Below are 13,641 nucleotides of genomic sequence, written 5' to 3'. Positions count from 1 at the left end.
TAAATGAATGACTATGACTGTGTTCCAATAAAACTTTATTTATAAAACCATATACTGTCAGGACATCCATGAGCCAGTTTTCTGAGCTCTGGAACAATGGGTTAAACATAAGATGGGCAAATATACAGAATATTACAGTATAATCAATTTTTAAGTGGTTCACAGTTTCCAAGTAGAGCATCTCTCATTTCTGATTTCTTTCTAGTTCATTATTCTCTGAACTAGACATATGATAACGTTAAGAAATGTGAAGAACTTACTAAGTGCCTACAAGTCAAGGGTCATATAATAGGAGGGGTAGAGATAGGCTAACAGGGTTTTAAAAGTACAGTTAGATACTTCATACTTAGAGAATATAGGCTCCATTCAGCCATCCACTGCCACAGGGGTTGTATGTCTATAATTCTAGAACATTTCAGTTTTATGGTTAATCCAGGAACCTGGAAAAAAATTTCCTGAGATTTTACTATTTCCTAAGGGTGGAGATGGAATTTGAGGGTAGAGGATAGGTTCATCCAATCCCTACTACAGAAAAAGAAAACCTCTTTTTTTATGAATTTAAAAAAACCTAGCACCACAGCACAGTCTTCTGTGTCTGTGGCTTTTGACACCTCTGAGAACTTCTAGTTACCTTGAAGCACCTGAGTATTGATTCAGATCTGCCTCCTCAAAGGTACCACGTTGGTCTAAACTGTGTACCCCAACAGTGGTACAGCCCAAGCCCCATGTGACTCATGCCCTGTGACATTGCACCCATAGTTTCTCACAGCAGCAACAGCATGGAAAATGATTGGCACTGGCAGTTCACCACCGTTCTTTCTCTCTGTGCATTCAATCGATGTAGGTCTAGAACCTAACAGAATCTATTTCTCTTCCAAATAGTAAAACCTCATTTTGCTCTAACTGCTAACAATTCAGACTTGTTTTTTTCCTTGAAGTGGGTCTAAGATAAATTGCCAATGTATCATTTACAAGTTTTATTCCCTGATTTAATGAACTCTTTAACTATAAGTTATTGACTAGGTGCGATAAACATGTATTATTTTTGATTGGACAATCTCAGAGTGCATTGTTTGTGGAAATACTTGGGGTTTGAGTTGCAGTGTTCATGTCTGTGTCCTAAGCCACAGACATTCGGACTGTTTGGGAGTCATTTACATTGATCTTGGCTAAAATTCCTTTGTGGGAGGGAACCTGTATTCTAGGACTCTTTGGACCCATCAGAGCTCAACCCCTCCACCTTATTTGTAGTAGCAGTTCTCCCAGAAATAGTCTATTGTGCCTGACAAGATAGCTGTTTGTCTAATCCTGACCTTGAGATAGCAGTTGCTCAGCCTGTAATAAGAATTTGTGGCTAACTAGCACCCAGGCTTGGTTTACATTTTATGTTATGAAAACCAAAATCAAGGGGCATCTGTTGATGTGGAAAAATAACAAACCCAACCGCTGACATTTAGCGCAGCATTTTAGAATGTCTGACGGTGGCCCATCCAGTATTCTAGGAAAAGGTGTATGGGAATGAGTCGGCACAACCCTTGTGCCTCATAAGGCGTCTTGAAGTTTGATTAGATATTAACTAAAAGGCTGTTCTGTTTCTCTTTTATAGCTGCAGATGCAATGTGCTCATTTTATAACATATCTGCTGTTTGGGATAAATCACTAAGGACAGATGCTCATCACATTTCAGTTCAATAAAATTCTTTGCAGAGTCTGGGCAAACTCGTGGCTGGTTGCTTTAGGTCTCCATCCAGGTCATTATTTGGAAAATCAAATTCACAGAACAAAACAGAGTCACATGGAGGACATTGAAATTAATATTTTGTCTGTCTGTGCACTTGCCCTTAGTTTTTGGCAAATATGAGCCTGTAGGAGTGCCCTTTGGTGTTCCAACCTCTACCTTCATAAACACATTCGGCATCTGTTCCCCTTCTCGGGTAGACCAGTGGTGAGTCTGCTTTCCCGTGTCGTGTCGGATCCTTCAGTGACACTGTTTTAAAGGTATTCAGCAGAAGAATTTGCTCTTGCAGAAGCCTGAAAACTCCATGCTCAGTCTTTTTGTGGCAGTAAATAAGTTTTCAACAAGCAAAATGCCACGTTGACTTAATAGTTGTGTGTATACTGCAGAGCTGTTGGTAAGTTTTGGACATCTTTCCTGTGCTGTAAAACACATCTTTTGGGGGAAAAAATGACAACATATAATTTACTCACTTGCCAATATTCCTTTTTTTTTTTTTTTTCTTTTTGGGTAGTAGAAGAAATTTGAGCTTAAGAAGTTGTGACTGCATCTCTTGAGCTGATATTTTCTTGAAGAAGTTTCACATGTCTTTAAATTATTTATCCAAAAGGACAGATGATAAACAGTTGCACATCATGATGCGCAAGGTAAAATGTGTGCGTTATCAGATGGCCGCAAACGAAAGCCCTTGCATTTGAAAAACTGCATGTATTGAGGAAGTGTGTGTGTGTGTGTGTGTGTGTGTAAAGAAATGGCCCTAAGTAAGAGAATAGACCCCATAGTTAGAATAGTATGGGGAGGACGATCATTGATATTTTTCCTTGAAGTCAGATGAAGGTGATCCAGGATGTGCATCAGGTATTGTACCACTGACTGAGGGGATGAGGAAGTTGTGGAGGGAAACTCATGGCTCTTGTGCTCACCAGTGAATTTTGCATGCTGTGGATTATTAATAAGTCTGTCGGAGCTGGAACGTCTCACTTCCTCTCTTTAAAGAACATATTTCTCACTGTGATCTGAAGTGCAATTCTATGGGCATGTGTTCTGGCTTTTGAGAGAAGACTGGGGGAGCAGGGGCTGTGAGGACTTTGGAGTAGAAGTCTTTCTCCTTCTACCCCAAAGTAGGTTCCTAAACTACCCATAAAAACAAAGCAAAACAAAACAAAAAACCAACCAAACAAAAAAAGCCTCTTCTCTTTTGAAAATTCCTGAGTTTATCGTGATAGACGAGAGAGTATAAAAATGGTGTCCTTTCTTTTATTTAAGGATCGCCTTTGTGTTGAACCATCATTAAATATTTGCTTTCTCTCAGCATTTGTATATATTTTCTTAGCTCTTAACTTCCACATTTCAGCTCGGTTTTGTATCTGCTAGCCCCGGCATTTACAACCTACGAAAACATCATAAATCTACTTCATTTTTCTAATAAGACATGAAAGTCCTTAATTGGCCTTAATGAAATGCACTTAAAGGGCAATAAACGTGTTTAAGCCCCTCTTGCAGGGCGAGCTGCAGCTCTCTTCTCTCTCTGCTCTCTCCTCTGTTTTAGCCTTTCTGGTAATTAATCATTTATTCATATGTGACGAATCAGTAACTAGATCAAGCGACTACTGCACAATTGCATGATAATAAGCTGCTCATATATGTGTCAAGATTTAGCAATCCTTTTTAAGGCCCAATTTAAAGTCATTTTACAACTAACCAGACTGCGTCTCTGAAGCATCATCCCCCAGTATGGTTTTTTTTAAACGTATTTTCATTTGGAAACCATCTTTTTTATTTTGTTTATAGAGCCCAGTCCACGTTGAATCCACCCATGGCACCAGTGTGAATCTCAGCAATGCAAACATTTACCAGTGTTTTTTTCAGTCTGCTTGGAATTCTCCCTTTGATCCAAAGGGATGGGTATGGAGCAGAAGCAGAAGAAAGAACCCTGACTAAAAATAAAGGCCTGGGTGTCCCGGCCATCCCTAATATACATTTAGATCGTAAATCTGAAGTGAGAGATGACGACATGCTCTTCACTGTCTTACACCGTAACAACGAGAATCCCAGCAATTTCTTGTGCCTTGACTATGCCAATGGCGGCTTTTCTGAGCTGGGAGGGAGGCTGAGAGTTCAAATCTGTGTGGCTGTTCACGTGTTTTCCTGGCCAAGTGTGAAACAGTGTGAGTTTGGCAGGAAACATACAAAACAGGGTTGTGGCCTGCCTGATTACGGTGAGCAGAGCCAATTGGCCCTTAAGGAAGTGTACCTTAAGTTGCCCCTGGAACTTCCAGGCAAGTGTGTGCAGGTTAAGGAAGCAGGGGTGGCTACAGGCACAATCAGGAGCCCTTCTCCAGCATGTGTCAGCATGTGGGAAGCACTTGCTGTTACATCCTTCAGATGTGACAGGATTCAATATTTACATAAATCTAGCAGGTGGCAAGATCTGCTCTTTAGACACAAAGAGGGAAAAACAACGTTTTCCTTTCTTGGCTGGAGGTTAGATGCTAGTAGGGGTAGCTAGGAACATAAGAGGAGTAGGGAGATTTAAAATGTCAGATGAGCCAAGTAGTATCTCTCCTGCCATCATAGGAGGCTGGTAGGGTAGGGAGGGAGGGCAGGAAGGGGGCCTGGAGCTAGAGAAACAAGTGACCTGGTTCTAGGAACCATGGTACTTTAGATTCAGAAATTTTCACCATTTAGCCCAAATGGGAACTTTTGCCAAATGCCCTGGCTATGGTTAACATCCATGTTAAGTAGCATTAGAACAGAGCTCTAAAGATGAGATTCTCCCTGTAATGAAATATGCCCACCCCCATGTGAGGTGAGAGGGTAGCAGAAGTAAGCTTGATTTTTAAAGAGCAATGGCATTTTGTTACCTTCTAGTTTAACAGTATAGAGTATGCAGTCACTTCTATGCCTGGAAAATGACCAGGCATGACCAGAGTCTATGGGCAAGGAATGTTCCTGAAGCTTTTGAAAGTTGCTTGCATAAGCAAAATTCTCCCTGCATTTCATCTGTGGCGAGGCTCCTCTCATGCAGAAATGGAATTTCCCACTTGTAAAACCATTAGAATTCATCACACCAGACTTAATATATACCTGTCAGTTCACTTTGGCCCAGCAACATTATTAGATTATAATGTATTAATGTAACAAACTATTATGCATTAGTTACTTAAAAAGTGAGTTTTGCTCTGTCATCTTTGCAATCATACATTTCAGAATAGAAGGTACAAACTTAGTGAGATTTAATTATGGCCCCATCCACTGTGTTATCAACAGAAAGGGCCTCCTCTGGAGTTGTGCAGCCTGCTCCACCTCAGGGATGCACACTTAATGGTTCTGGTTTTCTGTTGTGTCTTTATATACCTGGACTTGTTTTACAGAGTCTAGGATTGTGGTTGAAACATAATTCTTTCATTTTCTCAGATGCTATTCATTCTGCGTTATCAGGTAACTTTAAAGGCAATATTTAAATGTAGCAAACATTTTCATGTCTTAGTGTGTGTGTGTGTGTGTGTGATACAATTCTGTATGTGTTTCTGCACGTGCAGGTGTTTGGGGGTGGGGACAGGCATCTTGAGGTTGATTTCAGGAACCTTCCTCAATATTCTCCATGGTAATTTGTGTAGATAGATTTTTCTCTCTTGAGCACATTAATTTGCCTCTACCTGCTGGCCAGAAAACCCAGGGTACTTTCTGTCTCTGCCTTGCCTGAAGTTCTGACTTTTGATATGACTGCTATGACTCTGAACACAGTTCCCTCAGCTTCTATGGGCAAACACCTTACTTATCTGAGTCATGTCCCAGCCTCTTGTGTTATTAAACGTCACACACCTGTTCTGTTCTGGTATCTTTGACTCCTGTGCATTGCAGCTGGTTTGCCCAGCTCTAATTTACACCACAGGGAAGTGTGGCTTGTGTTCCTGTCCTCCACTATCTTGTTGGTGACAAACTAATGTTCCTTTCTTTGGTTTGTGACAAAATTTGTTAGGTCAAAGAACCTTTTGAAAAACAGTGTAATGATGACCCTTGACCAAGCTACAGCAAACCTGGCTATCAGTGTCCCACTCGCCAGTGGATCTCAATAATTTCAAGAGAAAAAAAAGTTGCTACTTCAGGAAAAAAACAATCCAGGAGAAATTTCAGGAGAAAAAGTTGCTATTTCAGGAAAAAAAAAAAAAAAAAAAAAAAACCTGAGCTCCTAGCTGTGCCTGAGACTGGAGGAGGAGTCACAGTTGCAGCCCCTAGAATTTTGCAGAGACGACCACAATGTGTACAAATAATCACAACATCTAGAAATAATTGCAATACAGCCATAATTTAGCAGTAATAGGCAAAGTCCAGACTCAGCCTAATCTGTTGGTGTCTCTCTGGTTCTTGTGATTTGCTCGTCATTTATGCTGGGCAGCTGGAAGATAGGATTTTGCACGGGCCACAAATAGTGAAATAAAACAGCAAGATGCACTGTATTTTACTGAAACATACGAGGAAGGGCAGCAGGGGACGAGTCAAAGCCCAATATTCAAAGACTGTAATTTTTTATCACTATTTTATTTCCTGTATAAAATGTTTTCTGGGGTATAAATATTGGATGGAAACAAAATATACCATGTTTGTCCTCATGGAGCCAAGACCTAAACCTACTGTTTATTAGAATTAAACTAATATTATGTAAGAAGTTTTACAGTTTTAGCATTTTATTATTATTTATGTCCTATCTGCTCTGCATAAATAGAGCAGTTCCTTGCCTCTTTTGTCTTTACTGCTAATAAAAAGCAACAGTCATAATAACTCGGGACTGTTTGCATTTCAAGGTATTTTCTGTTTGGTTTCGGTGGCTGCTGGAAGGAGACAGGACCCCAATCCGGAGCATGGGAAGGTTTAATAGCAAACACAGGAGTCATGGCTGTGGTGCAGATGCCTGGACAGAGACAACTAAAACAAATGTGAAAAAAATTAACAGGAAAATGGCGGCATGCAGCTGATGGCCGTTGGCTCCAGCAGAGGTGAATCTGCTCATGGGTGTCCAGGAATCACAGAGCACTTGTGTGTCTGTTAACAGATACCCTCCCTTAGGGCGAAATGGTAGGAGTCCTGTAAATATTGGAAAATTCAAATCATTTACTTTTGGAAAGTTCTTGGAGCTGGAGAGATGGCTCCAAGTTAAGAGCACTGGGTATTCTCCCAGAGGTTCTGAGTTCAATTCCCAATAACCACATGGTGGCTCACAGCCATCTCTAACAGAATATGATGTCCTCTTTTGGTGTGTCAGGGACAGTATACTCATATACATAGAATAAATAAATCTTCAAAGAAAAGGAAAGGAAAAAGAAAGTTCTGGCTTTGTTCCTGAGATTATACAGCAGAGCACACTTAGGAATCTGGACACCTGGGCTGCTGGCTCGAACCTTGTTCCTGGGGGCAGGTGTGACCTTATTTTAAAACACTGCTGTTGTTGTACAGAGGCATTATAGGAAACTCCTGGAAAGAGTTAGATTTTCCCCCACCCTTACCCCTCAAGAAACATTTGAGTTACAGGTCGATGGAAGTAGAAGACTATGCAGCCATTCAAAGTGATTTTCAGGAAGGAGTTCTCATGAAATGGGGAACATTGATCTGAAAGTAAGATTGGGAAAACACAGCATGGGAAATGATAACCTCAGAGCTGCCAGAGGTGCTCATTACAGAAAGACTAATTGCTTCTGGGTATCAAGGTTATGGACAAACTTATGCTTTCTTAAGCACATTTCTCTAACTCTCAAATTTTCTGTTAAACAAATCAAGAATTTTTAGAGAATGAAGCTAACAGAACCATAGGGAAACAAAGTTGTAAAAATAAAAATAAATAAATAAAAGACTTTAGGGAGGTGTCTTCTCAGTAGTCAGGTGGTATTAAGTTTTTATGTTTGACAACACTAAAGGAATGCTAATACTATCTTCCCATTTTAAAATGAGAAACTAACCACCAAAGGCCAGCAAGTTTGTACCTGGGGTAAGAATCAAATTCAGATGGAATTTATTCTGGGCCCACATACTGGCCTTTATTGTTACCTCTCTTTCCAGTGGCCCTGTCTGTCTTCATGATCATTATATGGTTGTTTCTGTTCCTCCTCCTCCTTCTCCTCCTCCTCCTCCCCCTCCTCCCTTTTCTTGTTTTGAAGGTTTAATAACAGAGACAATTGGGAGGCTACAGGGCAGTCTGGTGTTACTTACTCATCTCCCCCCCCCCTTTTTTTTTGAGATGGTCTCATGTAGTTCAGGCTAGCCTTGAAGTCACCTTGTTCACTGAAGATGACCTTGAACTTCTAATCCTCCTGTCTCCTCCTCCAGAGTGCTGGGATTATAGCACAAGTCACCACACTGGTTTATACAGTTCTTGGGCTTACACCCAGGGCTTTACCCATGCTAGGTGGGTTCTCTATCCACTGCACTACAGCCTCAGCCTGAGACACCACTCTTGCTCAAATGCTTTTCTAAGTCAAGGGCTGGAGTTCAGCTCAAAGCAACCCAAGTAAGCAGAGCTTCTTCTAGCTGCAATGGACTCAGCCATTTGCTTGAGCTCAACTTTGAAGGAGGACTTTGACGTGTTCCTGAGGATAAAGTTTTGGCCAAGCTCTGTTTGGGGGTTCGCTTGTATGAGAACACACCCCACATAAGCATCAACCTGGAGTCTTTGGAACTCAATTAGGCTTGTCCTTATTTTTGCATCCACTCTATACACAAAGAGGTGCCTACTTCTCCTTACTGCGTTCATGCTCTTCATTAAGTCTGGCTTTCTTTGGGGGGCAGTCCTCAAAACTGCTGGGGGTTCTGCTGAAACACATTGTAGGTTACATTTTCCTGGAATATTATGTTGCTTCAGGAAAGGCTACCTTTTTGAGGGATCTAGAAGTGTCCAGTTGACTAAACTTTGCCAGAATATTCGTTGTGGCTCCATCCTCAGGAATAGAGGATCAAAGGAAGAAATGGAGGCTGTAGTTGTCGCATCCACCCCGACCAGCAGGAAAGATGCAACACTACGTTGTCCTTCTTCAAGCAGGTTTATTCAGGAACACTTCGCATTGCAATGCAGGAACCGGAATCCGCCGAACAACCCCTGGGTGTGCCTTAAATACCCTACTGACTCCTCCCAATCACCCCAGTCATGTAATGGCAGTCAATTGGTTCATAGCAAGTAACGACACCTCAGGCGAGCTGACGAGGCATGGTGTCTACACAGTGCAGGCGGGTGAGATGTTGCTAAGTCTGAGGTAATGAGGAAGTCAGGCGCAGGTCATAAAACCTGGCAGCCATCCCGGGTGCCATCTTGGGGCGGCGGCTGCACCCGCTCCTCACATGTAGTTTTTACTTTTCTGGGAAGAATATGCAAAGAGTACTTGAATCTTCATGGGGACTGCATGCCTCCATCTCCGGTGTTTCTCTGACATATGAATTTTAAAAGCTTCTGTGTCCAGTCTCCCTAGCTTCTTGTCCATGAAGGATGCAGTTATATCACCTGTCTTAGGCCCATGTGTGCTCACTTTTGCCATCTGGAGCACTTTCCCATCTTCGTCCTGCTTTGTGGCTGGTAATTTCTAGCTTGCTGAGCTCTGTTCTGAGACATGGTCAGATAGCTAGAAGTCAGGTCTTGCTGACTGAGTCTGTCTTTGTGGTGGTGTTATGTGAGGCTTCCATGTAGCTTTTCTTTGCTGCTGAAGCTCTGGGCACTTTTTTCTTCTAATCTCTGGGCACGTGTACTACTGTGTTGCTCAAATTCTCCCACTGCTGTGACAGATGCCTGATTTACCTTAAGGGAGGAAGGATTCTTTAGCTCATAGCTTTGGAGATGGCTGCAATCGATCATGGCCGGGATGGAGAGGAGTGGACCACCTCATAGTACCTGGAAAGGAGAGGAACATGGGAGAAGAGAAGAGAGGAGAGGAGGGTAGGGGAGGAGAGAGAGAGAGAGAGAGAGAGAGAGAGAGAGAGAGAGAGAGAGAGAGAGATCCTACATTGTTGACTGGCTTTCTTCATTTCTCTCTTTCTTTTAAGTCCCCAGCCTGCAAGATAACACCATTTACACTGAGACTGAGACCCGCCACCTCCCCCCCCACCTTAGTCATCTCTGGGAATTTCCTCACAGACATTCTCAGAGGTATGCTTTAATTTTCTATGTGTTTCTCAGTAAGATTAAGTCGATATGGCAGCTCTTCAGAAGTTCTGATAGAGACTGGGCTCCTCCTCAGGAGCAACCCAACACTCACTGATGTAGTTGACATTGTTTTGAGAGTCTTAGTTGAAAGTCCTCAGCTTCCAACAGCTCCAGACTTTGAAGAACGGGGATCTCAAACAGCAGTAGGTGGCCACCTACTGGCCTTTGGAATCCTGGGAAGCAATTTTTAATTTTTTTAAAGACAGGACTTCATGGGTGCTGGAATTTCTGGTGTGTGCCACTGCCCCAGGGAAAGGATTCTGACTCTACTGTTTAGTGAGTGCGTGAACTTAGGCACAATTCCTTATTTGTTCTTGGACACACTTAGCGTGCTTTAAGCTCTGGAGACAAAGCAGTAAGGACACCAAGCTCAGGCACAGCCCTTGCCTTTATGGAAACTACAATCATGACAATTAAATAATTATAGATTGCCAAATACAATATAAGTAATATAAAGTAAAATGAAAGTGCTTCTCAAACTGTAGTGTGGGACCTTGTAGAAAGGCAATATTTAGCTGATCTACATATCTAGAAAGCTCTTTTCCATGCTTAGAATGTAAAGAATCCCTACAGGCACTGTTTTGGAAGTTTTGGTCTTGTGTAGTGTAGGAGTGGAAGGGCTAACCTTAGATATAAAGCAAGTTTGAGCCCAGCCTGGACTACACGAGACCATGTCTCAAAACAAACAAACAAACAAACAAACAAAAAAACATAAAACAAGAAAACAAGCAAGCAAACAAACACAAGACCAACATAGTAATAAGGCTGAAGCTATCACATAGCACACAGTAGACACTTCTCTGAGACTGCTGCTGGCTACTCCAGGCTGCCCTCTCTTGTGTCACAACTCTTTATATTTGACCCTTGCTGATTACTGCCATGTTGTTAATGTATTGTCTATTTTAGATTGCTTTAAAGAATTATTTATTTCATGTATATAAATAAGTACATTGTAGCTGTCTTCAGACACACCAGAAGAGGGCAGCAGATTCCTTTACAGATGGTGAGAGCCACCATGTGGTTGCTGGGAATTGAACTCAGGACCTCTGGAAGAACATTCAGTGCTCCTAACTGCTGAGCCATCCCTCTAGTTCTTGTTTTCTATTGTAAACTGTAAAGTATGGGAACCCAGGTGGCTCTGAACTTGGGTAGGTGAGACCATTAGGAAATGCCACTTTATAGGCTGCTGACCAGCCCTGCTGTCTGGTTGTTTCTGGCTTGTCCTTCAGTGGAGAGTCAGCAACAGCTAGACACTAGTGAGGTCAGATGTATGAGGCTACCCCTTCAGTAAAAAGACAGATGTTTGACACATCCATCCCATTAGCTGTCTGGTGGCTTTTTTCCTGGGCTAGATGCCTATGTGTTGATTTCTTCTAATGGGTTATGAGTTCCCCGAGAGCTGGAACTCTTTTTTGGGGGTGATGTCTGACAAAGCTTGGACAGACAGTAGGAATTTGGTGACATTATGGGAATGTATGTAGCAGTTCTGTGGAGGTGTACCATATGGGTTAGCATGATGTGGGCAAGGGTTGGATGAGGCTGAGAGATGGAAAAGGATTTTCAGAGACCAAGAGTTAGTTGATTCATTAGAGGAGAATACTCATTGAGGGGGGGCACTTAAATGAGCAAGAAGATGAGAATTTTAGGGGCAGAGCCAATGATACCTTGACTGTTTAAAAGAAACGGTTGTGGTAAATCACACTCAACTCAAGGATTTGCTTCTAGTACTGCAGAAATGTAGAAGTCCAACGTTAGGAGTAATAAAAATTTATGAAGCCACAAGTTGGACACGGGTGGGTTTATCTGAGGGTTCAGGGGTCTTATTTTAAGGCCAGAGCCCCCAGGTGCTCTTCTTCCTCTTTGCAAGTGACAGTTGTGGTTGCGCAAGGACTTGGGCTGTCCCTGGTGAACTGTTAACCAGGCTGGAACAAGCAACCACATGTGCCTGTGGATTCCTCTCAGCTCGACTGAGGAGGCAGCAGATGGTGTTGGGGGAGCATGGTGGCTGTTGGCTGGGCCAGCTTTTGAGTAGTGCTAATTCTGACTTCCGCCCTCCATCTTCCACACGTTGTTTTTGATTTCTGTCTGTTAATTCTCCTTTGGACACACATCTTGCCTGGGGAAGGGGTTGGAGAAGATGGGTCTCTAGAACTGGATGTCATCCTACTTTTCAATGACTCCTAATCGGGAGGATGCTTTTATACCTGGTCTTTGGGGAGCATCAGAAGCCGCCTACTTTTCCTCATTTGTACTGATAAAAGCTCACTGGTGACACAATGAATTAGACAGCCACGTTTAACCTCTTTAGGGTCACTGCCAATCTGAGAAGGTCTTTAAACTGGTTTTCCTCTTGATAGAACACCATACTACATTGATTCTGACATTGATTATACCCTGGACAAAGTCACAATGATTTCTTATAGCTCAAGGATAAAGTCTCTATTCCATTCTGCCTTCCCCAGTCCGGACTTGAGTTCTTCTTATCCATGTATCCCATTTTCTGCACCAACAAGACGGGTGAACTCACTGTCTCAATGCCCATAAATCCCATCTGTGGTGTGCCCTGTACAGAGCTCTGAATGCTGGTCACACATATTTATTTTCCTCTCTGAACTCACTAGTGGAAGCTGGTGTAAGCTTTCCCACCCCCAACCTTCTAGTGATCCCTTCCAACCTCTTTTAGCAAATCCTTGAACACTTTATCACCATCACCATGTCCTCATCTGGGCCTATCTGTCAAGCTTTGATAATCTAAGTTCTCCTCCCTCAAGGAAGACTATAGGCTCCTAGAAGGCAGAGATATCTGACCCATACCACAGTGCTCTGCAGGTCAATAAACAACTAAAGTGTATTATCAAGAACACAACTAGTATAGAAGGAATTATAATTTTTCTTAAAGATGACCTTGAAGATCTCACACTTGAAAATTCCAATAACACCAGCAATCTGTGTACTTGAAATTGATAAACTTAGTCATGAGTAGACTTTTGTACCGGCCTGGTTTGGGACACACAGTCAGTGTTCCAAACGCACAGTGGGAGGACCTCTCCAAGGGTAGCAGAAACAGGGCTGTGTTCCTATCGCTGCTGTAAACTAGCTCTGGTGTTGCCTGTGAATGAAGCTGTACTCTTGGAAGCTCTGATCTCTCATCTGTGTGAAGCAGAGTGTACTCAGCCTCGATAACAGAAAGACAGGATGAGGCTGGGCCATAATGGTGTGTGGCTCATGCTGTTCTCTAAGTTTAAACCTTGACGCCTGTTTCCTGTTTTCTCTCCATGACACTGCCCCTCCCCCTTCCTATTCCCCTCCCCCTGTCCCTTACGGTTCCCTTTCACTTTAAGTGTCAGCAAGACTGATAGTGATCTCTCTTTCTTTTCATTTCTTCTCTTGTTCTAACCACACTTCAGTGTGTCCTCTTTAGATAAACATTTCTCCTGCCACAGGTGCAAAATGTACACACAAGCTTCAGTTTGTAGCACTTCCAGGATTTTTCATTAAAAATGGAGGTGCGGTGGGGTGGTGGGGGGACTCTTTGACCCGTGAATACATTTTCTTGTAATTAAACAGTGTGTCTCCACTAAAGAGTGCCAAGCTTTTCATAAGCATGGCTCCATTCATCTCTCATCTCCTGTCATCTATTAGGGCTTTAGGGTGTGGCTGAGAAGATGTCCATTGAGCCAACCCATGGGAAGACTGGGAAATTGAGACTTGGAGCACTCAGCAA

This window comes from Mus caroli, unplaced genomic scaffold (assembly GCF_978045245.1).
Source record: "Mus caroli unplaced genomic scaffold, Mus_caroli_1 scaffold_18, whole genome shotgun sequence".
Lineage (NCBI taxonomy): Eukaryota > Metazoa > Chordata > Mammalia > Rodentia > Muridae > Mus > Mus caroli.
Note: the sequence above shows the minus strand (reverse complement) of the source record.